At 32.0% G+C, this 7,328-nt stretch overlaps 1 long non-coding RNA gene across 1 annotated transcript; it reads left to right on the forward strand.

Moving 5' to 3' along the window:
• Positions 1-400: 400 nt before the first annotated feature.
• On the forward strand, positions 401-6,756 carry LOC148616012 (uncharacterized). The gene is made up of 3 exons (XR_015921896.1): positions 401-497; positions 1,620-1,724; positions 6,725-6,756. It is a non-coding gene; the product is annotated as an uncharacterized LOC148616012 (long non-coding RNA).
• Positions 6,757-7,328: the final 572 nt, after the last annotated feature.

The following is a 7,328-nucleotide window of genomic DNA, read 5'->3' on the forward strand; positions in this document are numbered from 1 at the left end:
TGGTGCAGATGGATACACCATAAACATCAACGAGTTTATGATGACGACCATAAAACTCCTGTAGTGATGACTTCAATCTTGTAGCAACATAACCCTGTACCAGAAGCCTATTTGTCAGAGTTTTAGCGCGATACAAAAAGTTTCGGCAAGCTCTGGCATAACGCAAGAGTTGTGATATGAACACTCCATATGCAGGTGCTGAAGGGTTGTTGCCACAGATGAAATATAATATAATTCTACATTATGATGTATACAGATTGTGCACTTTTTTCTATACAGGACATATCCATTATATATAGAGATATCATACAAATAGAATCAAAATGACTATTTCATGCTTTTGTAGATACAGAATGATAAGTTAAAGTGGGTAAATTCCTTCAGTGTAACTCTGTGTTTCAGGATGGCAGATACGCCGACTTTTTTACTTCCGACAGATGATGCTGCCCCTATAGGAGCGGCTGGGGGTGGCATAGGTGCTGCCTTAGCCGCTTTAGGTACTTACATCAAATTTTACTTTATGGCGTTATTTTGTTATAACTAGTGATATTTCGATTTTCGAATAGTGTTTGGAAGTGATATAATATGTAATAAACTCGCTTGAATAGAACAAAGCTAGATTTCAGAAAGATGATTTTTAATGTTGACAAAATACTACACAGTCAACTTCAAACAATAATTACACAACTCATAGCAAGCGAGACAGAATAATTAAATGAAGGTATCTTAATTTGAAAAAAAATACCTTTCCGCCTCAAGCTTGCAGTTTACTCCGTTTAGTAAGTAAAATAAATTCTCTCATCCTTTAATTATTTTTTTTTTCAATTTGCCGAGTTAAAGATCACAGCTGTCAGCTTCCAAAGAATGTTTGGGTAGAATTTTGTTGGACGATATTACGTAGAATGATAAGTTGCCGGAGCACGGTTCTCATTTGTTTTTTTTCTTAATTTATCCTTGCAATTTATGTTTTTATCTTTCAAATAGAAGCGCCTTCTCCACAATGTTCAAAATCAATTTAGACATTGTTGTGTCAGTTTTCTCTATTTGTACTTCTTTGGCCTGACGGAGGCCTAATGCAAAACATTTTGACCCAACTTTCTGTATTTCATACGTTCTAATAGTAATTCCATCGTTTAATTGTGCATCGTAATTGCATTGGAATTTCGTTATCAATATTCATGAAGACGATCTTTATTCTTCAAAACAGATTTATTCAGAGATAAGAGTACATTTATTTTCAAATTTTTCTCATTTTTTTTAAAACAGCTCAATAAGTTGTGTTTTGCAACCTTTCTTGTACTATACCAGTTTAAATCCACATGTTAAACGAATGTATAAGTGATGACGTGTTAAGGGTAATAGCAGAATCACCGAACTAATGAACTCTAGACAAAGGTCAAGAGGACAAGTTACAAAGGAGAGTTCATATGCCAAGTGTCAATATCAAGGGAAAAACTAGGAAATAAGAAACAACGGCAAATTTTTAACATCTTCTCATGATCAGCAATAAACTATTTTTTAAATCAATAACTATTTGAATATATATTGTCTTTCTGGTTCAATAGTTTGTTCTCAAGTCATTTTTTATGGATACAATAGTTATTTATATTTATCCGCAGCTTTGCTCTTTGGCTTATTTGCCGCCATCCCGCCCCCGGCAGCAGTAGGAGCGAGTCCTTGTCCTATCTGTACAACACCATCTCCTACGATATGCACAACTCCAAGTAAGTAAAATTTATATAAGAGTATATGTTAAATATATTTACTGATAATCATTTTTTCAATTTCAAAATTGTAATTTATGGTAAAATTTGTGATTTAATTTCCTGAATTTATTTCAGTACTTAAGTAAAATGAAGACAAACGACCCATTACAAAACACCAACAATGTTAATTTTCGTAGCCAATTATTCCCTTATGCAGCTTTTATTACATCAAGTGCTTCTTATACAGTCCCGGTACCGAAGTGAGGAAAATGAATTTTTTTTTTAATTTTTAGCTAAATGCCTGCATTGCTATTTCAGAAGGACATTTTGACCCCTATGGCAACTATGAAACTATTTTGATCTACACCTTAGCACCTCTTATTAATTATAATTGTGTTGGGCACCAAATAGAAAAGTTCCAAAAACATTCCCATTGCCACATGAGCCCAGTTCCATTACCTCAATGATTTTATTTTAGTTTTTTTTTCTTGATTTAAGTTTGTGACCAATTGCCATTATTTATTTTTCAATGTGTTCGATGAGAAGTCATTGAGCCGGTAATAAGACAAAACAAAAAACGTCATTGTGTATAGAACTATTGTAAGTCCTTACCTTTTAAATTTAAGTTTTCATCAGGTTAAGTTAAATATGGCTTCAGCCTAAAATTTATTTTGAAATTGAGACCTAAAGCAAAAAAAAACATATACAAAATAAAACGCCCGTGTGCTTAACACCATTCCAAATCCCTGGGCATTAGTCCCTTATAGCGACCATTTTGAAAGAAATAAGACCGAAAATTTAATAACTAGATAGGTCAATATACTACAACTAAACAAGTACATACGCCATCAGAAAAATTCAAATTCAAATTGGCATCTAAATGGGGGAATAGAAAAAAGGGGAATTAGTGAAGTACGTCCCTACGGAGATTTGCTGATGAGGGAAATATAGCAAGGATTTGATTTGTGACTAATCTTTCTATGAATTATATGTAAACTACTGTGAACAAGTGTGTTAAAATAAGAGAGTGCTACTTTATGACGAGTCTCTAAGGTTCAATCGATGTTTACCTATGTCCTTTGATCTCAGTTTCTGCTATAAATATGACGTAAACTGTCTTAGTTTCGGGAATTTAAAACATCAATCTAACCTAAAGAACTTGAGATAAGAACTACAAAGTACGTTCATTTTGGAGATTTGATTTTGAGATATCGGTAAATATAGCATAGAAAATCCTTCTATCAATAATATGTAAACTGACACTACAGAAAATTTGATGTCAGCCTCATATATTGACTTTCACTCGCAGGTCGACGGGAAAACTCATGAGAAAATTACACTTAAAACGCTATGACTCATAAGTCCTTTATTTTTAACTTTTCTTTCATCTGCGGCAACAACACATAAGGAACAGCGTATGGAGTTTTCATTTTACAACGTTTAGTATATGTCAAAACCAGCCGTAACTACGCGGATTTTCTGTACCGTGCTCGACTTCTTACACTTCAGGATCTGGAACAGGGTCATGTTCCTACAATATTGAAGTCATCATTGCAGTTTCATGATCGTCGACGAGAAATCCTGGATCATAACAATGTATCTATCTGCACACTAAGAACAGACAACTTTGCAGGTGTTTCGTGAAAAGCAGTGGACGCTTGCCCTCCAGGGGCACACTGTCCATGGCCCCAGTTCCGAAATGCTTTTATGCTTTTGTTTCTATGCTCGTGTTATTTTAGCTATTTCATGTATTTTTGTGTATATCTGTTTTCCCTCTCTGGTCTTTATTCTTGGATTATATTCTTTTGATTTCTGTATGAATCTTGGGTCCGTTGATTACCAAAATTTGGCCTACACATTAATCATTAAAAAAATGAAAGTCGCTACGAATATGTTTTCCGATTTTCCCGAGTTTTATTGGCATTTCATATGAATAATTTTCATTGCCCAAAGTTTTCGTTGAATTGATTTTTTGCAGTACCTTACGTGCCGCAAAAAATAAATTTGTTGTTTCTTAGTGGAAAAGCAACATACATAAGTTTGAATTTCAATGTATTTATACCTAATCAAGCATAAGTACACAGATGCATGTACAAAACATATTTCCCAAAAAACAATTTCACCTATATGAGCAATAGAGCGTGTAAGAGTAGCCAAGCTGCCCTTGAGCCCTTTGTCATTTAATTAGCAGATAATAAAAAATCATTTATAATGATGAAAACAATGTTCACTATTTCTCTAATTGATACAATATATATATTTTTAGCATATATACAAAATCTCTTCATTTACTGTGACGTTTTCGGTGTTGATGCTTTAAGTGTTGTTGCTTATTTTCTGACAATAGGAAACGTAAATGTTTGATCGACAAGTAAAAGAGAAAAATCGTATTATTTAATCGTGGAAGCATAAAAAATACTTTATGCACAAATTCGTCTGTCTGCTTGGACAAATTGAAAAAAAATCGGCACATTAGACAGCACAATAATGGCAAACAACAAATTCGGAACGACGAAGATATACAGATATACTGGCATAGCCTGAGGGTATACTAGTATTTAAAGTATGTCGTTAGGAATTTGTATTTTACGATTTTAGATCTCTTAGTAACCACGAAAACAACGTAAAATTAGATTGCCGCTAGAATTTCTAGCTATATGGTAATTAAAGCGTCTTTTTAAAGCTAAGAGTTCCACTTTGCCCGTTTTGTTTCATGTTTGAATGCTGGCCACAATAAAATGGTGGTCTATTATGGAAATCTGGAAGTCTACTGCACATCTGTACGTGAATTGTAAATTACACGCCACATTTTTATCGGTTAATGTGTTCAAAGGAAATTCTGCAGACAATTAAGTATGAGACATAAAAAATAGCAATTTTAGGGACTCACATAAGACCTCACACTTTTCACGAATAATACCAGAACACAAGCTTTTGAATTCAGCATTCTATTTTAAGTCTAAATGCAAAGTTCTGGTTCTCTTGATTTCTCTTTTAAATAAATCCTGAGGAATTTTACTCTTTCTAAGTGACCTTAAGACTATCCCGAATAATTCACTCTTGGAGAACTCAATATATATGATAATTTATATTTGATAATGCTATCTCAAGTCGTCTTTTTTTCTGTTATAAAAACATATAGATTTTTTCCCTTTCTTTTGCAACACAAAACATATCGATTGACATATTTTGCATTATTTTATAGAGCTTAATGCTATCACCTTACCTATTTTCAAATTCCTGGACACATATTTCCGAAATACAGCAATGGCCCTTTTTATGTTTGAAATTAAATATATAGTGTGTATTTTTGTGTCAAGCCATTCAGCCGATTCGTTTGAGATATCCAGTCAGTAGGTTGACGAAGAAGAATTATAACAAAAAAGAAGAAAAAAACCTTCGTTCCCCATTATATTAAAATCAATGTATTTACAATGTATAAGGATTTTTCTTTTTAAAAAATAATTTCATTTTCCCTCCTAGAAAGTGCGGAACATTAAGTTAATATTTTTGTTTTGTTTTAAAGGTTATTAACTCACATCCAAAAAGAATATGTTTCATTTTGATATGTTATTTAAAGGTTTACTTTTATATAAAAAGACATATATTCTTTTGATTACCACTATAACCTTGGTTCCCTGGATAAATCGCTGGAATGTTTTTTTTTTTTATGAAATTCATTAAATGAGCTACATTATTTTAGACAGATTGTAAGGAGATACTTACATTGTATTCACCTTCTAAATTTTATTAATCTTTGAGTGGAAGTGAACATGTTACTTTATTTTTAACTTTAATGTTTTGGTTCTCAGTAATATTACGTTGACTATGAATTGACACAGAATCGTTTTATGATATTCCCTGTATGTAAACAGTATCATATCTACTACCGATATATTGTGGATCTAAATGTAGTACTGGTTTACTATGTCTTACTTTTATTTTATTTCAGTGAGATACTGGTTCTGTATTAATACTGCCTTTTTGCATGATATATTAAAGCATTTGATTTGACCACATATTTGATTAATGTTAATGTTCGAGTCTTGTTTAATTTGTTGATTTTACAGTGGTTAATTGTTACAGTTAAATCATTGTATATAGCTAGGGAAGATGAACATGGCATTATCAAAATTGGGTGTGTTTATAGAAAAGTCACATATTTCGCACTAATATTCCATTGTCGTTATTTCAAAATGGAAAATTAAGCATGATACGTGGAGACAAATGAGAAATCTGAATATTAAAAACAAAAAGAGAATCAACGAAAGATATCAGAAATATAAGAAAGAAGTTTTTACAATGATCGGCGTCTTTTACATTCTAACCCCAAATTCTGTTGAAACTTACTTTTTCAAAGAGTAATCAAGGAAACCAATGTTATAACGGTAATCAAAAGCATGTAATCCAGGGACAAAGACCAGACATTGAAAACAAACATACACAACAAAAAACATAAAGTAACTAAAATCGTACATACAAAGTAACAAAAAAAATGATCAAAATATTTTAACTTTAATATTGGCATTTTATATTACATTTGATACACTGGACAGAGCTTCACTTTATTCAACCAACAAATGAAAAAAAAATAGGAACAAACATGCCCTCACACCACTTAGGCTCAAAGTTAATATCCGTTGCAGTTTTGGAATTAATCAAAACATAAAATGATAGATGTATCAAATTTGTGAAATAAGAGAGAATAATGAATTAGTATCAAACAAATATTGACTTTATCACTGTTCAAGTGAACTTGAAATTTCTTCTTAAATAACGGATTTATTTATTAGCATCTCAAGTTTTATGCATGATAATCTGTTTAAAGTTGAACTTAGTTTCGTGCTTAATTTTACAATGATGAAGTAAAAGCAGATACCCTATATGAATCTCACTAGACAAATTACAAGCACGTATTGTGTAATGTTGTCAATAACGTTTCTCAATACAAATGTTGGTAGTAAGAACCATACAATCATTTAAACAAAATAGATATAATTTATTAATTTTATTTATAGCACCATGTTCACCGATACCTAATTGTCCGCCTATGTTTATGCAACTTTCAACTGGAGGAATGAATGTTCCAAACAAATGCTACTTCTTTTCAAAGACTGCGCAATCGTTTTTTTCAAATCAAGTAAGTGTCGTTATGTCTACCAGTACCAGAGTTTTAATTATCTCTGTATCTCTATATATAAAATACCCTAAAATGACTCCCAAAGTACAAACTACAAGTTAAAAGACTCTGAAAAAACTCTAACATCGTTTGCTTTAAATGTGTGCGTGACATATGGTTTAACTATATGTTTCATGTCAAAGCGGTACGAGTCTGGTAAAGGGAACGACCATATACATTGATGGGAAATTTAAGACCCTTAATTTACTGAGAGAGAATGTAGTGTTTTGTTAAGTTGTCAAGTGCTTTTTCTTTTCTTTCCTCAGTTACTTCTCCTTTTTCTAAATATAAAAATAGAAAAAAGTAATAGAAATCGTATGCACAGATGTACATTTGAAAATAGATCTCGGCACTACGCAAAAAAATACATAGTTCATTCATCGTTTCTTTTTTGTCATTCGGCTTTTCTCACAGCCTCTGCATATTATAGTTATATCAATTAT

Source organism: Perna viridis, chromosome 5 (genome assembly GCF_037379345.1).
Source record: "Perna viridis isolate PV_CMFRI_1.1 ecotype Kerala chromosome 5, ASM3737934v1, whole genome shotgun sequence".
Classification (NCBI taxonomy): Eukaryota; Metazoa; Mollusca; class Bivalvia; order Mytilida; family Mytilidae; genus Perna; species Perna viridis.